Raw genomic sequence first — 20,448 nt, 5'->3', positions numbered from 1 at the left:
AATCCAAATGCCCAAATCATGTCATCCAGATACATCATTAATAATATTAAAGACTGATACTTAAAGCACATAGAAAATAGGGTAAATTCCACTAACATACCCTAAGGTTTTGATTCATGCCAATCAAGTCCAAGACTTCTCAAAACTAGTCAATTTAGTCCCTTAAGCCAACTTAGTCCCTAAACAATTGGTTATTTTTTCTCAACTGTTTAATTACTAACTTGGCTTTAGATACCAAATTAGTTATTTTTAAAAAATCTTGGATCTAATTAGCATAAACCTAAATCTCAAGGGTGTGAATTGAATTTACCCTAAAAAATGATAGTTGCCATTATATTTGTTTGCTGGGCCATACTTAATTTTATTGATTGGTTCTTGGAGAGCTTTTCAACTTCTTCTTTCTTTTTTTGCCCTCCCATGAATAAAGGCTAAGACGTAACCACCTCATCACTTTCTTTGTTACGGAAATTCCATAAAAAAGATAAAAGAGGAGGAATGGAAAAACCTTGTAAAAAGTAGGGAAAAGTAGGAAGATGTAAATGTAAAAGGATCAAAAATATGATTTTAATAAATTTACTATTAAACCTTATTAGAAAAGAAAACGATAGAAAAAAGTTTAACTAAAAAGTTAAAATAGAAAAATTTCACCCACATAAAGATGGAAAAACTAATGTGTATGGACCTTCAATGGAACTACGAATGCCAATAAAGAGTCTTTTGATTTTATGGATGACTCTTCTGACAAAATATTAATTTTCTAAAAAAAATATTTGTACAATACTCCTTGAGGTATATGGATGAATGAATATCTCAAAAAAAAAAAAAAAAAAATAGTATATGAATGAATGACATTTCGCTCTTAAGGCTCGTATAAGAATATTTTTTTTAAAATGTAATATTCTATTGCATTTAGACACACCCCAAGGTAAATTGTCACTTTGTCAAATCTCAAGTGAGGTTTGTGTAGTTTACCCTATTATTAAGTAACTAGACTTATCACATGTGCTATGCACGTGTAATTAGGCTCTTTTTTATTTTAAATTTTTTTTAGGTTTAGTGAAATAATATTTAAAAATGAAATAGAGATAGTGTCTTAATTTTTAAGATTTTGATAAAAATTTGAAAGCCTAAAAGTTAGGAACTCTTTTAAAAATAGTAAAATACTCTTTTAACTAGTTTGTGTTTTTAAATTTAAAATTAGTATTTAATTAAAAGATATGGGTATTTTAGGGAATTTAAGAATTTGGGTGAGAACATTGTAGTACGCAAAATGATGAAACCCAATCAGGAAATCTTGTTTTTCTTAGTATTAGACTCATCACATATGCTTTGCATGTGCAATAATGCTCTTTTTTATATATTTATTTTTTGGTTTAGTGTTATAATGTTTAAAAGTGATATATAAAATATAAATAACCGTTTTTTTATATTAAAGAGAGAGGTAAAAATAAGGATAGTGTTCTAAGTTTTAGACTGAAATGAGAAGATAAAGGAAAAAAGCCTAATGTTTAGTGTTATAATATTAAAAAGTGATATATAAATAACTATGTATATATATTTTTTAAGAAAGAGATAAGGTAACGTGAAATAATGTTTAAAAATGAGAAAGAGATAATGTCCTAAGTTTTAGGTTAAATGGAGAAGATAAAGAAAAAAAAAACTTAGGAATAGTAAATTTCTTTTTTAACCAAATTTTGTTTTTTAATTTAAAATTAGTTAACTAAAAGATGTACTAAATGGTTCTCTTCTCATGCCAGGTGAGTATTTTTCTCTCTAGGGAGAGACTTTTCTTCTCACACTCTGGGTAAAGACTAGTTAACTCTCAGTGTTTGTCTACAACAATTCGCTCAAGTTCCATGGGGTCTATTCAGTGTTTTCCTATTTATATGATGGATTCGGATTTTATAAACAAGTTACAAAGTATAACGTTGACGGAGGAGGAGGGAGAAGTCATTAAGGTTGGGGTCTCACAGAGGAAAAGGATGTTGGAAGAATGTTCCCTTAGTTTGTTAGGGAGATGTCTCACTACACGAGCTTTCAACCAGCGTGCGGACAAGGATTTGCTAAGGTTTATGTGGAGGTTGGGCTCAGACTTACACATTGTTGACGTGGGGGATGATCTTTTTCAATTCAAATTTACAATGGAGAGTCAATTGAAGTGGGTGCTAGCAAATGGTACGTGGAGTTTTGAGGACCACCCTCTGGCATTACGAAGATGGGAGAGAGGTATGACAGACATTTCGGTTAGATTCACTTCAATGTCGATGTGGGTTCAGGTATAGGGTTTACCTTTTGATTTTTTATTGGAAGAGATGGGTAGGGAAATTGGCAGTGGTTTGGGAGAAGTACTGGATAAACCATTACGTGGAGGAAGAGTTGTCGCCAGTCCTGAAGGAGATAAGGTTTGTATTAGTTTCAAGTATAAACATTTAGTTGGGCTTTGTTATCAGTGTGGTCAGATTGGTCATGAAGTTAAGGATTGCTCTGTTCAAAGGGAACGAAAATAGGGGTGTCTACCTTATGGGGAGTGGTTGAAGGCAGGGTATCATAGAAATTATGGTAATACAAACAAAGCAAGACGTAGCCCAGGGCAGCGGGATGATGATGTCTAAACTAATCAGAGGTATAAATGAGCAGGTTTATCCAACAATTGGAAGTGGAAGTGGAAGGATATCTTCAATGCAAGTGGGCAATTTACCTGAAGATGATAGTTTCAATGGTGCTCCAACAGATGTTGGTATTTCAGTTGAGAAGGATGCAATCTTGCCTGTGAAGAATCACGTTTCGGTTCCTGAGGAGTTGATTACGGAAATTGATTGTGCCATCCAAACCGATTCAAAGTTTTCAAATTTAAAAACGACTCCAATTGACTGCGTGCCAGATAATAACGTGATTTCCTCTGAATTGATTGAGGTGGTAGTCATGGATGAGGATACTGTCATCCTCAATTGTGACTTAATGGGGAAACAAGGCACATTAATTTTTAAGGGATCAGATATAGGTTTCAAGGTTGGTTGCAGTAAAGTGAGAGGAAACAAGACCACTAGTAAGGGCCAGCCCAAAAGAAGTGGTAATATAGATAAATGTGTGAGTCAATCCTTGCATAGCCCAAAAAGAGTTGAGTCCGTGGAGAAGTCTACAATTGGAAGCCCAAAAGCAATGATGAATTGGAAGAGGCTTGTCACAAGACCTCAGACTCTTATCAATTTTCCAATTGTTGACGTGGAACCTGGGCATAAAAGGAATCAAGCAAAAAATATGAATAAGGAGGCTACGAGTGTTAAGGGAGAAAAGAAACATAGAACTGTGGAGAATGAGCAAGGTATTGTGTCAACTATGGGATCAATGGAGGTTGGAGGGCAACTATGCCAGGCATGAAGCCATTCCTACAAAAAAAAAAAAAAAAAAAAAAACAAAAAAACCATAAACGTGATGTCCATGTAAATCAAGAAGGTGTCGTTTGACAGTTCTTTTTCAGGTTTTCTGGGCATCTAAGTGAAGATTCGTTTTTCTTACTATATTTGATTTTGAAGTTTTTTCTTTTTTTTTTTTTTTTTTCTTTTCTTCTTTTATTTCTTTACAATGTATCGTGCTTCTCTAGCGTATGCTAGTGATGCAAAAGAGAAAAATGGGGTCATATGTCCTATTTCTCTTCCATTGTATATCTAGTTTCTTAATTAATAAAGTCTAACTATATTCCTCTCAAAAAAAAAAAAAAAACAAAAAGATAGGGGTATTTTGAAGAATTTAAGAATTTGTGTGAGGATATTTTAGTACACAAAATGTTGAAAACCAAATAGAGAATCCTCTTATTAATAGTATAAATAGATAGATAAAATAACATGTAACAAGATAGGAATGAGGCTAAAATATATTAAGGAAAAGGAAAACGACGGAAAAAAGTAGAACAAAAAAAAAAAAAAAAAGGAGAGTAGAGGGGAGAAGAAAGAGATAATCAATTATATATATATATATATATATATATATGAAAGCTTGAAATTGTGTGAAAACACAAGAGCTGTTTAGACCCCCAAATTAAAACTTACAACTCGGTTGATTTTACTCTAACTTAAGCTAAGTGTGGAATAGAGTAAATGCGAGCGAAAAAACAATAAAACTACTCTAAGCCTTATTCATCAAGTCACAATAGTAAAATGAAAACTAAAAGAGTAGGGAAGAAGAATGCAAATACAAAACAACACTCCGATGTGTTATTGAAGAGGAAACCGAAGTGCTCGGTGAAAAACCTCTCTACTGCCCTCCAAGCGGTAAATCGATTCACTAGAGAATAAGTTGGAATATACGAATAACAAAAGACCCTCCAAGCCTAGTCTACCTCATGTACTCGAGCCCTCCAAGTTTCTGCTACCAACTGACTTTCCCAAGCCTTGTCTTCTCTAGCTCTTCGGATCACGCAATTTAGCCTGATTGTATCCACCAAACAAATGGCTTCTTTCAATACTTCCCAGCAGTACCAAAACCTCACTTTACACTCAGATTAGGTGTGGTAAGTGTCTAGGCTATCAACCTCTCAAGATTTGGAAATGGAGAGGTAGGAGTTGAGGAAAACTACAATGAATTGTGTGGAGGATTATGGGTATGATAATTTCTAACTCTCAAAAGTTTTGTGACTAGGATTTTCTCTCTGAAAGCACTCCTCAACATATGTGGGTAATGATGGTATATATAGAATGGGTGAGGATGTAGTGGAGCAAATATGACAAAATAGCAAAACAAAACATTTTGCGGTATCTCGTAGGAAGACCTTACTTGCGAGACACTCACGAAAACTAGTTGTCACCATCTATCATGACTCTTCGCATTCTAGTTATGTGCTGAGCACATGCTTCACTTCGCGAGAAAGCTACTTGCGAGTTACCCACGAAAACATCTTTGGTCTTCAATTTTCCTTGAGTCTTCACACTCTCTCTCACACACACAACCCTTACAAAGAAATTATGCATAAAATACAGGGTACATAAGATTGAACATAATTACAATTAAATTTGGCACAGAATTAAAGCCAACACAAAAATAGTTGTAAATCACAACTTTACAATATATATATATATATATATATATATATTAAGATGGGTTCAAGACTTCAAGTTACACCTAATATAATTTTTTTTTTTTTTTATACAAGGTAAAAATTCTTGCAGACTTAAACCCTAATCCTTACCCCCCACACTTAATATAACTTTTAAAGTTGTTGGTTTTCACATCCAAAAAAAAAAAGTGTGTATATATGTGAGTGTATGATAAAAAAAGTGCGTGTGTGTGTATATATATGTGTGTGTGTGTGAGAGGTTGTCTTGATAAATATATTAGTATTGCAACTTAGCCCTCCCAAACAAAAATTTATGGCTTCCCCCCTGTTGGGCCCACCATTAACATCATTTTTTTCATTTACCAATAACCACATGTCACATTAGTAGTTTGTAATTTTTTTTTTTTGGGTAGAAAAGTATGTATCTCTAGCATTTTCCTTGTTGAAAAGGGTTTGGTGGTTTTTGCCAACAGTTCCTCCCAAATGGGAAGAGGAGAAAGTTCCTAGAAGAATATGAATTAGGTTTCTTCAAATAATAGTTGGTCAATTATTTGGGATTGAAAGATTACCCGTTGTTATGTATTGAGAATTTGTTATTTTGTGGGTGTGAGTTATTAGGTGTACTAGGGCTTTAGGATTATGAGTTTGTGTTTGTGAGAAGTTTTGTTTATGTTGGTGAGGCTTTGTGAGTATTTTCGTGTGAGTTGTGAGTATTAATTAATGTCGTTCTAATTCATATCATTGATAGTGAATATTTTAATTAGTGTTGCCTGTGAATGTAGGTATCACAATAATTGATATTAGAGATTTTGTTGTTGAACAATATGTGTGCTATTTGAAAATTATTTAATTATGAAAAAAAATGTAATTAATATAAGTTTTTTTTTTTTTTGAGAAAGTAATTAATATAAGATTTAGTTATTATAAGAAAGAAGAATTGTAACTAATGTTATATACTCTTAAAATATAAGGTTTTTTTTTTAAAAAAAAAAAAAAAAACTCTCTTTTATTATGATACAATTTATATCATTCATAGCAGATATTTTGGTTGGTGTTGCTTGTGGATGTATGCGTGAAATCGACCAACCACATTAAATATTGTTGTCTCTTGGGAATGTTTTATTTTTCTTGTTCAAGTGAATGTGCTTCCACTAACCCCAAATTACAGTAATCTATATCTAAATCTAAATCTATATAATAAGAAAGGTGCTACGTTCACAACATTTTTACAACAAATCGTAGGTGATTGGTTGTTATTTGTTCTAATTTGAACTTACCACTAAAATTACTTTTTTACCCCACTAATAACAACTTACCACATTGAATTTGTTGTAAAAATATTATGAAAATGTTATGGAGTTAACATTTCTCATATATAATAATATAAAAGCGAAATGTCAAGCTTTTCATCTACCTATTCACGTAACTATACAAATTTATCTTGTGATTACTTTTAAAAACACCGAAAACACGTGCCTTTTCGTTTTGTGGATTAAGGCTTTGTTTGGTTTGATGAAAGAGGAAGGAAACAAGAAGAAGAAGAAAGGAATGACTTTCCTTTGTTTGGTTAGAAAAGAAAACAAAAAGAAGGAAGAATGGGAGGGAAAAAGGATTTTGTAGATTCCATTTTTTCCCCTTAAAATTACCCTTATACCCTTAAAAGGTCTTGTTTATTTTTGTGAAATGACATTTATACCTCACATCTTTCCTTTCTGTTTCTCTTCGTATCCAAACACACTAAAGGAAATACTTTCTTTCCCTCACTCTTTTTTCTTTTCCTTACTTTTTTTTTTTTTCTCTTCTCTTCCTTTCCCTTCCCTTCTACTGAACCAAGTAGTCTAAGAGCATCTCTAACAACTTCTTTAAATTTTTATACTGTTTGGAGAGTGAATAGTTGCATTTACTTTTTACTTACTTACTTTTTTAAATATACATTCCAACAAACTCTCTATCCCATTTAAATATTATTTTTTAATTCTTTCTTTAATTTTCTTTTATTCTTTTTTTAGTATTTCTTTATGCATTCCCAACTATTATATTTTTCTAATTGCCAATAACTATATTTTTAAATCCCCCAATGGTAACATTTTAAAATTTTTCAACAATCATACTTTCCAATGGTTTTTTTTAGTGATCATATTTTTCATGCTTGCATTATTTTTCATTTATCAAATCTATATAAGTCTTGAAATTTATCAAATCTGTGTAATTTGGAATGAATTTATGCATTAACTTTTTTACAACTTATTTTTTAGATTATTATTATTATTATTATTATTATTATTATTATTTAATTATTAAATAACTTGCAATTAATTAATTAATTAATTATCTCTTTCTATTTTTTCTCAAAAAAAAGAAACCTATCTAATATTAAATACCATATCACACGATTACATACACAAAAAAAAAAAAAAAAAATCCAAAATTTTAAAGAACACACATTTTCACACCCAATTGATTACTCAACTTCAACCGTTCTTTTTATCAAAAAAAAAGAAGAAAAAATTGAGACACGTTATTCTATTTACTTCACAGTTAGAGTTTGGTTGAGCTTTTTGGTATTGTGCTTTTTGAAAAAGTGCGTTATGAAATTGGACTTTTTGAAAAAACTAAGTGTTTGGTAAAAGATGTTAAAAAGTGTTTTTTGAAAACGCTGAATGTTTGGCTAACACTTATAAAAGTGATGGTTTGAGTAATAAATTACCAAAAAGAACAATATATATAAAGGAGTTTATTTCATATTTAAATCAACTATTTCATAATACTTACTAAAAAAAAACTTAATAATAATAACAATAATAATAATAAAAAATATATTATTGATATTATTTTAATAATATTATTTTGCAAGGAAGCTTCCTTTTTCACTCTTTAACAACCCCCCCCCCCCCCCCCCCTCCCAATACATCTGACCACATCTTGAAGCTTCCTTTCTTACTCTTTAAATACCCCACATCTTGAAGCTTCCTTTCCCTCATCGTTGTCTTTTCTCTTCATCTTCATCTTCATCTTCTTTTTTTTCTTTTTTCTTTTTTTTTAATCTTTTCCCTTGCCATGCTACTAGAGCTCTCAAGTTCTTGTTTTTCCCTTGTCATCTTCAAATCTTCTTAATCGTTTGTTTCATTCACCTCCTCAGTTTATCAATTTTCACAGAGGAGAGGAACCTGAGGTTGCACCCTTGTTTTGTGAATTTGTGATCTGCTCTGGTTCTCTGGGGCTGCTACTGCAATCTTTGATTTGTATTGCTCACTTTCACCATGTAAAATTGTGTTATAAACAAAGGGATAAAATTGGGTTTTTAAGAATATATAGTGGGCAATTTTGGAAAATTTGCACAACCTCCAATGATAACCTAAAAAACACTTTAGTACAATGATGCTATTTGCTGCTTTCTCGATTTGTGTTTTTCCTTCGCAAAAGAAAATGCAGCTTTTAACAAAAAAAAAGCGGAGGAAAAAGAAAAAAAAAAAAGAAAAAAAAGAAAAGAAAAGTAAGCAACTTTGAAATCCTTGCCAAACGCACGTGATATTTTTTTTTGTTTCAAAACGTGCATTTCAGCTTCTCAAATGAAACAAACGGCACTTACACGTTTATCACATCAGAGAAAATAGAAGGGAGAGCGAGAAAGAACGCAGCACAAAGAGAGAGGGAGAAGGCCGGTGGAGATCAAAGTGTCGCCGGAAGGACAAAGCCGGCGGAGATCGGCGTTCACCAAGCGGCAGAGCCTCGTCCGCCTCCCCACCGCCAGAATGGGTTAGATCGGCTTAGCCTTTTTTTTTTCCTGTTCTGATTCAACCTTGCTGTTATAATAAGAAATAGATTTTGTTTTGTGTTTTGTGTTTTGATTATTTGAGACGTTTGAGTCTATGAGGGAGAAAGAATTGTTTTTTATTGAGTTGTTTGATTTTTTTAAAGGAGAAAAATTCATTTGGAGTTGCTACAGTGCTCTCCAAGTCAAGAGAGCTACTGTAGCAACACCAAAAAAAAAAATTTGGAAAAATCTGAGGGCCTATACCACCGTCAGACCAGTTTTCCTCCGAAAACATGACCGGTAAATTTTTAATTTTGTTTTATAAATTTTTCCGTTAAATATGATTTAGGGTTATGTTTGGGAATGTTTTTCTTTTGAACGATCGGCATAGTCTGATGGGTTTGGAGCCTGTGGTGGGTTTTGTCAATTTCAATCAAAACTGTGTCTCCTAAGATAGTTTTAAATTTGTGGTTGAAATTTGGTGGTGGGTTTTTCTTTTTATTTATTTATTTATTTTTAATGTTAAGATAGTTTTCAATTTGTGGTTGGAATTTGGTTTTTATTTATTTATTTTTATCTTGGGTCTCATACTATCTTTCTCATTGTTCAATCAAAATGCAGAATTTCAGTTTCAGGGTCATCAAAGCTGTTGGCCAATATTCTGTACTCATGGGCTTATCTGTTGGGAACTTGATTGCTAGATGGGATGAAATGGTAAGTGCTTTTTCTGAATCATCATCTTTTTGGGTTGCTTTGAATTAACTTATTCTATAGGTGTTCGTTTGGTGTTGCATGACATATGCTTGATGAAATTACTATTAAATTTGATGTGAGATCTTTTCACTCAACCTTTTTTCCCTCCTTATGTTGTGCTAAATCTGAGTAGCTATACTGTGGTTGTAAAAAATTAATTTTTTAATGGAAATTATTAATTTGGTTATAACAGAAAATTTTCTGATAATATTTATTTAAATCTAAAATTACATGTTCTTTTGGTGTTGCATGATATATGTTTGATGAAATTCCTTTTAAATTTGATATATGATCATAAATGAGTAGTTATACTATGGCTATTTAAAATCAAATTTTTATCGAAATGAATAATTTGGTTATAAATATGGATATTAACCCAAATACTCAAAAGAAAACCAATTCTAAACAGAATAGAAGAAGAAGACTAAGCCAAAACTACTCTACACTCCTCTATTCCCCCTACATCCAAACTTAAGAAAGAAAATCTCAACCACAAATGAAAAACTACCTTAACTTAATAAAATAAAATAAGAGAGAGAGAGAGAGAGAGAGAGAGAGAGAGAGAGAGAGAGAGAGAGAGAGAGAGAAACAACGCTAATTTATGAGTTATTCTGGTTATATTCTTGCAAAAAAATACGGTTAGGAGATGTAGTTTTGATTGAATTATTGAAATATGAAAGAGAGAGCAATGCCCCCAATAATTGAAATTATCAAATTTTGGTGATACTTGCAAAATTAGTCTTCAATATGAATGAACTGATTGACATATTCTTGATGACTTAAATTAGTATATAATTTCATAATTATAGTCTATAGAGCATGATTCTTCCTTTACATATGGCATAATTAATTTATTTTGTGATTTTAGACAACTTAACTACTTGTATGACTCCATGAACTGACTAATATGTTATTTTCTTTGATATACAACAAATTTTGTGTGCATGTATTGTTTATAGGTTTAATTTCTTTCTTGCTTTCTTTGCACTTCCTACTCATGTTTTAAATTTTTTTTTTCCTTACTTGTTGTGTCTAATTTTGCTTATTGTTGACTTCTTCAAAGAGTAGTATTTACCAAGAAAATAAAGAAAAAAAGAGAAAGGGAGAATGAGGCTGTGGGTCATAAGCTTCAGCCACATCCATTAGAATTTGAAGTTGAATTATGCTTAAATGTTTTTTAGATCAAATAGTACTAAGTTATGTTTGAATTATTTGTAGGGACTTCCACTCTATCCAATTTTGGGGATGTTTGGAGCAGACAAATTTGATGCTATTCTTCTTCCAGGCTAGCTGAGTGATCAATAATAATAGGTAGGCTTTTTATTTGCATTCATGCCCATCATGGCTTTGAAATGATTGAAATATTTTGTTGGCAAAAGACCATGGAATTCATTGTGTGAGAGGTCTATGATTCGCAAATTAGGGAAAGAGAATTTGGTTTTGGGACTGGCTATGGCACCATGAAACTTGTTTGATCGCAAAACAAGAACCCGTAACTCTGGAAGACTCTCCAACCAATGAGGGAAGGTGCCACTTATCTTGTTACCAAGATCTAGTACTTCCAACCTTCGGCAATTGATCAACGATCTTGGCAATGACCCTTCCAACTGATTGTCATTGAGGTTAAGACTTCTCAAGTAGTTTCCCTTTGCAGAAGTTGCTGGAATGGTGCCATTAAGTTTGTTACTTCTCAAATCTAAAACTGTGAGAACTTTCCAGCAACTTCTGCAAAGGGAAACTACTTGAGAAGTCTTAACCTCAATGACAATCAGTTGGAAGGGTCATTGCCAAGATCGTTGATCAATTGCCAAAGGTTGGAAGTTCTAGATCTTGGTAACATGGCGCCTTCCCTCATTGGTTGGAGAGTCTTCCAGAGTTACGGGTTCTTGTTTCGCGATCAAACAAGTTTCATGGTGCCATAGCCAATCCCAAAACCAAATTCTCTTTCCCTAATTTGCGAATCATAGACCTCTCACACAATGAATTCCATGGTCTTTTGCCAACAAAATATTTCAATCATTTCAAAGCCATGATGGGCATGAATGCAAATAATGGTAAATTGAAATATATGGGTGAAAGCTGTTAACACGATTCTATGATGGTCACCATGAAAGGATTTTATATTGAAATGGTGAAAATCCAATATCTCTTTACAACCATTGATTTCTCAAACAATAGTTTCAAAGGGGAGATTCCAAAGTCAATTGGAATGCTTAAGTCACTCAAGGAGCATAACTTTTCACACAATAACCTTATAGGTCATATGCCTCCAACATTGGGAAATTTGAGCAATCTTGAATGGTTAGATCTCTCCTCAAACATGGTCATAGGAGAAATTCCAAGACAGTTAGCAGATATTACATATCTTGATGTTTTAAATCTATCATAAAATCGTCTTGTGGGGCCAATACCTGTAGGTAATCAGTTCAATACATTTGCAAATGTTTCTTACTTTGGAAACTTGGGGTTGGGGTTACGTGGATTTCCATTAACAAAACTTTGTGACAATGTTGAGGGACAACAACCATGCCATCATTAACCATTCAAGACAATGATTTCAAGTTTGGGAATTGGTTTCATTGGAAAGTTGTATTGTTGGGGTACAAATGAGGGTTCATGTTCGGATTGACTATAGGTTACCTTCAATTCTCAAGTAAACATCCAAAATGGCTGGTAAATGTGGTTGGCAAAGAACAACACAAGGTACGAAGATCCAAGAAGAATGCTCACAAAGGAATTAGTCCAAGAAGAGTTTGGTGGAAACAAATAGTGATTTAAGGTATATTCTTTAGGACTTCAACACTAATATATTAGAAAATACTCTATTTCATAATATTGTTTCCTTAAAAAAATTTCTTTTTATATTGTCAAACAGATTGTTCATTTTTAATTTACTTTCCATTGGCCAAAAATGTTTGTACTTGTGTTAATGATGAAAAACCTTTGCTTACAGGTGGATAAGCTTTTATGCTAGCAATAGCTACACAACAAAGTAAACTCGCTCACTATTGCAGAACTGCACGTTTTGGTCTAGCCCTAGTTTATGCTATAGTGTAAGAACACATTTCTCTACCCCAATACTGTCATGGTTGAACATTTTAAATGGGGTGGCTCTATTGTTTGCATGAAGTAGTAAATACTTTGGGCATATTGTAAGTTTACAATATTGTCATTTGTATTTGTATTTGTATTGTTGTTGTTGCTGTGATCCTTATGATTATTAGTTAAACAATGTGCAATAAAGAATATACGAGATAGTGTTTGTTGGATTCATCGAATATCTGGAGTTAACATTCCTAAAGTTATTTTAGATGCTTCTAATAGTAGTCTAGTTAATAGCCCCATTGTTGTCTAACAATATCATTTTGTTTTTGGCTAGTTAATAGCCCCAGAATTATACTTTTGTACTTTCATACTGGTTTAAAATGAAATTCTATTATTCATCCGCAAAAAATTTATTAAAGTAAACATGGTATTTTCAGCAGTAAATTTTCCAGAAATATTAATTTCAGACAAAAGTTAGAAATTAATATCCAAAACCTTATGGAAGTAGTTATCTGCTCTAGTGTATCACCTGGTTCTCCTCTTGTATAGTTTTTAAAAACTTTACATTTATAGCTACAACTGTACGTTTTGAACATTTTCAACAATCAGCAAATAAGCGAAAAGTTAATCCAAACACAATTAATAGTAGAGCAATATAATCTAGGTATTTCCAAATCTCCAACAAGCCACTGGACCGTTAACCAAATTTGGTATGACTAGATACACTTTTGAAACCGTTCAGAATATGCACCTATTGCTTTACAGATGGTGTGACACTAATCTCTCGTGTCAAGAGGAAAGGTGCTCATATGGTCAAAACACATACTGTTTACCTCCATCATTACATGGGTGGAGGGAGCATCTATACTACAAATGTGGCATATATAATTGGAAAACCTTACCAAAAGTGGGCACGTTACTTATTTCTTGGACTAAATCAAATTACTATGAGGGGCTCTTCAAGGACAACTCATGCCACCTATGTTAATTATTGACCAACTTCAAAAGGCGTACAAAACATGACTTAACTGGATTACTTTCAGGATTTTTCATTACCCTTATAGTTCATGTAGGTCAATTTTCTTTTGGTTTTTCATTTCTTGAAGGAGATTTCTTGATTGAAATGAAATTTGACAAATAAATAATTTAATTCCAAAGTCTGTTAGGAAATGGTGAATTTAATCACTTAACCATAAGTCTAACACTCCCACTCACTTGTGGGCCTAAACTTCCCCTTAATAAGTGGGGGCCCAACAAGTGGGAATTTAACATTTTAAATGGAAGGTAGAGTAAAGTCAGGGATCGAACTTAGGATCTCCTGATCTGATCCCATGTTAAATTACCGATTATCCCAAAAGCTTAAGCTGTTAGGAAATGGTGAATTTAATCACTTAACCATAAGTCTAACACAAATCATCTTTTATTTTGAACAAAACATGTTATATTAGGAAATTATGAATTCCCCAAGTTGTTGAGCACTTGGCACAAATAGCAAAAGGTTAGCACAAAAGTTTTTAGCTAACTTAGCTATACATGAATTTGCACATGGAGGAAAGAATGAAGGGATACGCATGAACACCGATAAACATGCTGGTTAAATTTAGAGTCTACTTTTTTTGTTCCATCTTATTAAGATGTTTTGTTGCATGTAGTTATTTGGTCTTCTAGTATATTAATGAATTCGATTTTGTTGAAGAGAAAACTATTGCATTGTTAACTTTGCTTCCAAATTAGTTTAATATTGGTTATATGGGAAGGCAGCTGGAATTGGTTGCCTGCCAGGTCTAATAGCTTACTAACCATTCAAATCAAATTGTATGAGATGAATTTGGGAGGAGCGGATTCAGTTTATTAGCTGACATCTAGATCAGGTAAGTTGATACATGCAAATATTTTGAGAGAAAAAGTAAACGATTTAGAGAATGATGAAATAGAATTATATTTGCTTTGTGGCAACCCAAGTCTCCAATTTGATAAATTCAGCAGGGGGCTTTTGAAAACATGATCAGATATTATTTCAATTAAAACACATGTTGTGTAAGAGGTGGACTCCCTTGAAAAAGTCCATTTTATCAAATTTGGAGGTATTGGTTTCCTCGAAGTTACCAAAATTTCATTTCTTCCTTCTTCAAAATTTTTTTATCCCCTCCTCAAATATCTTGTACGTATTATTTTGTTGGCAAAACTAATAATGATAGACACTTTTATTTTGATAACTCTTTCACATAACATTTTGATATTGATTCATGATTCTATTGTTAATAATTTTCTTTTTATGATTTACAATCCATTCCCCTCTCTCTCTCTCTCTCTCATGACTTGTGTGTGTGTATATATATTGTGCTTCCCTATATATCTTTTGTCCCCAGTTGATTCTTCTCTGTCCACATTATACCAGTTTCTTTGAAGGTGAAAAGATAAACAAACAAATTTGATGTTCTTGGTTGATTCTTCAACTTCTTGTAGCCAAGTAATTACATTGCACTTGGTTAAGTTGAATCTTTTCTCCTTTATTGGGGGACCAAACCCTTCACCTTCACTTCTCAGCAGCCAAGCTGAGGATAGCTATTTTATGCTTCTCTCTGTTTTCTCTTTATTTATTTATTTTGCAATATTTAGTTGTTCTTTTTATTGGAGTTCTCTGATGTAAACTGTTTTACTTGACATCGCAGGCTCGTGGCCCTTTCTATCCAGTTTTAACAGGCCGAAGGGACAACATTTATTCATACTTCAACAAAGCACTGGCCGAGATTCCATGACTGGATGATAATATTATACAGACACTTCCCCTTTTTGGCCTTAAGAGGTTTTGATGAAAGAGAAATAGTCTATCTTTTAGGTACTTACTAGTTCTCTTGCCTTTTCTCATTTTATGCCCTTGTTTTATGGAATTGAAAAAGGTTTAAAATGTTACTTTGGTTTGCATCTGTTTCTTGATCATCTGAAGTGCACTCAAAATTGGGAAGATTGGCTATGAGTTCATACAGAAACACCTCTATGACTTCAAGGGGATAGGACAGGTGACCCAACCAGAGCTTCTGATTTCCTCACTGACATTAGAATGAGGTGCCAAGACAGTAATAGGACCACCAGTCAGCCTTCTTCTTAAACCATGGAATCATTGGAAATGAGTGAATCTGCATGACTTCACAGCCAATCATTAAAAAGGGGAGAGGACTCCTTTTTGCTGATCAGTAGTAGCTAGCTAATGAGAAGACCGCAAGACTGGTAAGGGCTTATGCTTCAGATGACGGATCAACCGCAAGACTGGACTTTGCTTGGGCAATGATGAAGATGTCAGGGCTTAATGTTTTGGCTGGATCTCAAGGTCAGATCCGACAGAACTGCTCCTTGCCTTTGGTCAGTTCCTAAGTGATAGTCTTGACCGAAATTGACTCTTGACATCATTATTTTTTTCATATGAACTTTCTCTTTAAGTTCAATGTTTGATTGTAGATGCAGTGACTTCTAAACTTCTTGCCTGTGCTAATATGAGTGTATATATAGAGGCAATGGCATAGAATAGACATTAGACACAATGATGAAATATGTTGTGGCTGTTGAGTTCTTTAGAAATATAGAATTACAATGTTTGGAATGTTACCAAAAGCTAACTAATATTTGGGGAGATCATAATCTATGCTGCAACATCCAAATTAAAATTAATTGGGTGTTAGTATTTCTAACAAGTTTTGGCTGATTATTCGTCATCGGAAGGAGATGTCAGTTAATTCTTTTTTGAGTTTGAATTTCAGGACTGCGAAAGTCTACAATTCTGCGTCGTGAAACAAAGAAATATATGTCTATAATTTTATTTATTGCTTTAATCACCAAGTAGAATTTAAAAGTGCAGATTCCATTATGTTTTATTGTCATCAATTAGTGATCAATTACACTTATCATGCCTGCAGAAGGTTTTGGTATGCTTTTAGTTATGCACATCCAAAGTCATGAGTGGCTCAATCCATGTGTAGATACGCACTTGCGCGACAAATTTCCCACAAGCCCAATATGCAAGTAGTGAAGTTCTTTATCTTCACGAGGCATGACTCAAGCTCAATGTCATAGTTACAGCTTCCTTGGCCATCAGTTAGTTTCATAATTTGGACAAAATATTGATGCCAATGGTGGTCTGATTCAGAGAATCCATTGACAACTAGTCTTTCCTGATCTATATGTGCTATCTCAATTTAGGTTTGATATATTAGTTAATCTGGCTAGCATTATTATATGTTCCTTTGTTCTTCACGCATAACACCCCTCCAACGTCAGATCACTACTGAAAATTAGGCAAGGTTCCTGAAAAGGGCAAGGTATGCATTTGCTACATCTAACTTTTCTTTTTATAGGTTATTTGATAAAAAATATAACAAAACCACAAGATGCTAACAAGTATGAATTTCGGACTGTCCCCATCTTATAGGTCCAAAAGGCAGTATCAAGGAAATTCTGAAAAGCAGATGATTAATATGCATCAATTTATAATTTTAGCATATAAAGATGAGTCAATAATATAATTCAATGTTTGTACTTAGAAAATAAATAATAACTATCATGATAGTGAAAATATTTACAAGAGTTCCTAGAATGTAAAAATAACAATTATACAAATATAATAATATTTTACATGTTATTACTTCTACAACAAAACAAAACCATATTGCATCAAATGGGCAATAGTCGAAAAAATCTATTGAAGCAGTAAATTACCTCAACCATATCTCCCAAAATTTTTTTTTTTTTTTTAAATATATATATATATATATATATATATATTTATAAAGCACAACCAAGCCTGCTGTTGGCTTTATTGGATTGGGAATGGGGTAACAACTATTATGCAGGAACCAAAAATGGATCCAACTTTTCTGCTATATCATTTGGAATCATTAAACTTGAACAAAATGCTTTCCCATTGCTATATATTCCCAATATCAACAAAATATTAGTCAGCCTTCATTTTTCAGCAGAATACCAACATCTCATAAGCCAATCATTTTTAAGTACATAGAGATAATCCTTCCAAAACTAAGAAGGAACAAAAATTTTACAATTGGGGAGGCAAGCTGGTGTTAAGGCATTGATAATTTAAGATGCACACACTCTAAATTTGTCTTCTTGTTCTGGTAAGTTACTCATACGCTTAATGGAGCATTACCACAACCTCATCTTCCATCCTAGTATTATGTGAAAAGGAAGTACTAGTTTAGTTCTATTTCAACTAAGAATCTAAGTGATGGAAAGTACACAAATTAAGAACCCTAGTTTTCCAAATAAAGGAGAGCCAGCTATGTCACCAAGCTACAAGACTCTTGGCAAATAAAGAAAATGAGAGCCAAAATATAATTCATCTTCCTATCGCACAAATATTACAATAACAACCAATCGTTAGTCTCAAGATTTGCAGTCGGCTATGGATCCTCAACAAATTAGCCAAATTTAGCCACATGTATTTCTTTTTGCAATTTGATTCTAGCTATTGGAAGAAATGTTTTCAAAAAAATACCATACATGTCAGTATGGCTTGACCTTTTAGTACCGGTCACAAGAACAGTTGAAACAACCCAACTATTCTGTCCCAGTCAAATTACAGGACTGTATTGATTGGTTTCAGAAATTCGGTATTATATATTCGGTCCAAAATGTTAAACAAAAAAACACAAACAAAACAAAACAATACTTGAGCTTTGTAAGGGAGGAGGACATTACTATCGAGAAGGTGTCAAGCCATCAATGAAGTCTTGCCAGTTCCACCCAACATAAAGTTGTCAAGGCAAGAGGGGCCTCAACTTTTCTCATATCTCTGTTCAACAAGACTGCTACTTGTTCTTTGTTTTCTGCGCAACAAACAATGCTTCACTACCAGCATATTTTATGAAAATGCAAAACAGTAAAAGACTTGGCTTCAAAACTTTTCATTTTAGTACACACTTTGATTTCTTTTTCTTTTCTTTATGCCTTGGTTTGTAAACCACTCATAAAAAAAGAAATTGTTTTTAGTTTTGGCCATCAATAGTATTTGCATTTTAGGTCCTAGTATTTATTAATCTCCAAAAGAATATATCATATAAGAATCACATTCTAAAAGAAATGGAGGGTACAATACTGCACATCACTTGTGGGACACAAAGTTCCCCTAAAATTAGGTTATATAAGAATTACATTCTAAAATAAATGGATTCTACAAAATCCACAACAAAGTGCATATCTCTAGTGCCAAGAATATGAGAAAATCCAACTAATAATCTCAAAAACACATATTCAACACCAGTCAAGATCTCCACTCCATTGAATAATGTGTTTATTTCCCTCCCTCCATATAACGCACAATAAGCATAAGGGGATTATATTCCGAGTAAAAGATTCTCTATGATTCCAAACCAGTTCCTCTCCACCCAAACAATAAATCTACTGTCACTTAGACATTACCTAATGGATCCCAAGTAATTTTTTTTTTTTTTTTTTTTTTTTATGAGTCCAAAGTTTTTTTTTTTTTTTTTTTGGTTAAAACAGAAATTCATTCAACTAGGAATAGGAAGCAGATACATCAGTGTTAGGGCAGAGCCTGACATGATAAACACCATACAAATCAGAGAGAAAAAGGTCATGCAAACAAGGGGCAGGGGAGTCATAATACAAAATATCAGAAGCTTGCTGGGATCCTAATCAGGCGAGGTCATCTGCACAGCGGTTGGTTTACTAGTAGCAGTGGGACACTTTCACTTTGGGAACTTGGGAAATTAGGAGCTTGCAGTCAGCCACAATAGTAGAATATACAGCTTTAGAATTTCCAGAATTGTTCATCAAATCTGCAACAGCTAGAGCATCCAACTCAATTTCTAAAGCATTAATCTGCAAATTAATACACATGATAAGACCATCCCTCAAAGCCTAGAGTTCAGCCAGAAAACTAGTTGTGTTTCCTATGTGTCTAGAGAAAGCTTGGATTCATGAACCCGAGTCATGGCGGAGGATACCACCTCCACCTGCCACACCCGGGTTACCCAAGATCCATCAGTATTAAGTTTAAACCAACCCCTATGTGGTCTCTCCCACCGTAAATATTTCTCAACTCGAAGCTTACTAGCTACCATGTTCTAAGCACAGTAGGAAAACTTTGTGGCTCTTTGCACAATTTCCATGTGGATATTCTGGTTAGGTGTGAAGTTTTTGAAAACCACTCTATTCCTGTGTTGCCATAAGATCCACACTCCAAAGGAAAACAGATTACTCCCAAGGAATTTGAAGATATCCAGTTCTTTTATCCAACTTGCAATTTTCTTCCAACCAGCTATGGATATCCAGAGAGAAGAATTTGGAGCTGAGATTCCCCATTCCAAGATTCTGCCAGCAATTTGAGGCAAATCCACAATCCTTAAGCAAGTGGAGGATGAGTCCAAAGTTTATTAAAAAGAGGAGAGAGAGTGGCACAAAGGATGTGAACATTCCCAAATCCAAGAATAAAAATCACAAAGAGAGGAAAACTAAAAAATCAACTTAGACATCTAATGGATGCAACTCTAAGCCTGCATTTAGCTGTACAAGGATCTCAAAATTTTCTGTGATTACAAAGGTAGGATTTTCCACCCATCAATGTCCCTCATATTTTGTTCATAATACAGAATCCACATGATAGAAAGAGGCGTGGCTGACCACACCTTGGATATTATGTGTTGCTAAAAGCATCCCTGTCAACACTCTAATAGATGCAGCACTGATTTTTCACCAAAATTGTAGACTGGAGGCAAATCAAAGTTGCACGGAGGCATGGATTTCTGAAACCTCTAAGCTTTTAACCTTGCTTTTTGAGCAAAACAAGGGTGGTATCTTATGCATGACACTTGAT

The 20,448-nt window shown here is 33.4% G+C and overlaps 1 protein-coding gene and 1 long non-coding RNA gene across 3 annotated transcripts in view; one reads left to right on the top strand and one right to left on the bottom strand.

Annotated features, from left to right (window-relative positions):
- LOC115985898 (putative wall-associated receptor kinase-like 16) overlaps window positions 1–20,448 on the bottom strand; it is a 66,871-nt gene that overhangs the window by 27,762 nt on the left and 18,661 nt on the right. The gene's annotated exons all lie outside the window — the stretch shown is intronic.
- LOC115986867 lies at window positions 7,992–16,228 on the top strand. Of its 2 annotated transcripts, XR_004090911.1 has the most exons (6): window positions 7,992–8,806; window positions 9,426–9,518; window positions 10,776–12,336; window positions 12,511–12,610; window positions 15,275–15,441; window positions 15,550–16,228. It is a non-coding gene; the product is annotated as an uncharacterized LOC115986867 (long non-coding RNA). The 2 variants fall into 2 exon arrangements; XR_004090910.1 differs by lacking the exons at window positions 15,275–15,441; window positions 15,550–16,228 and having other exon boundaries at window positions 7,994–8,806; window positions 12,511–12,835.

The sequence above is a fragment of the Quercus lobata genome, chromosome 4, assembly GCF_001633185.2.
Source record: "Quercus lobata isolate SW786 chromosome 4, ValleyOak3.0 Primary Assembly, whole genome shotgun sequence".
Lineage (NCBI taxonomy): Eukaryota > Viridiplantae > Streptophyta > Magnoliopsida > Fagales > Fagaceae > Quercus > Quercus lobata.
The sequence above is the reverse complement of the archived record's forward strand: the minus strand, read 5'-3'. Positions and strand labels throughout refer to the sequence as shown.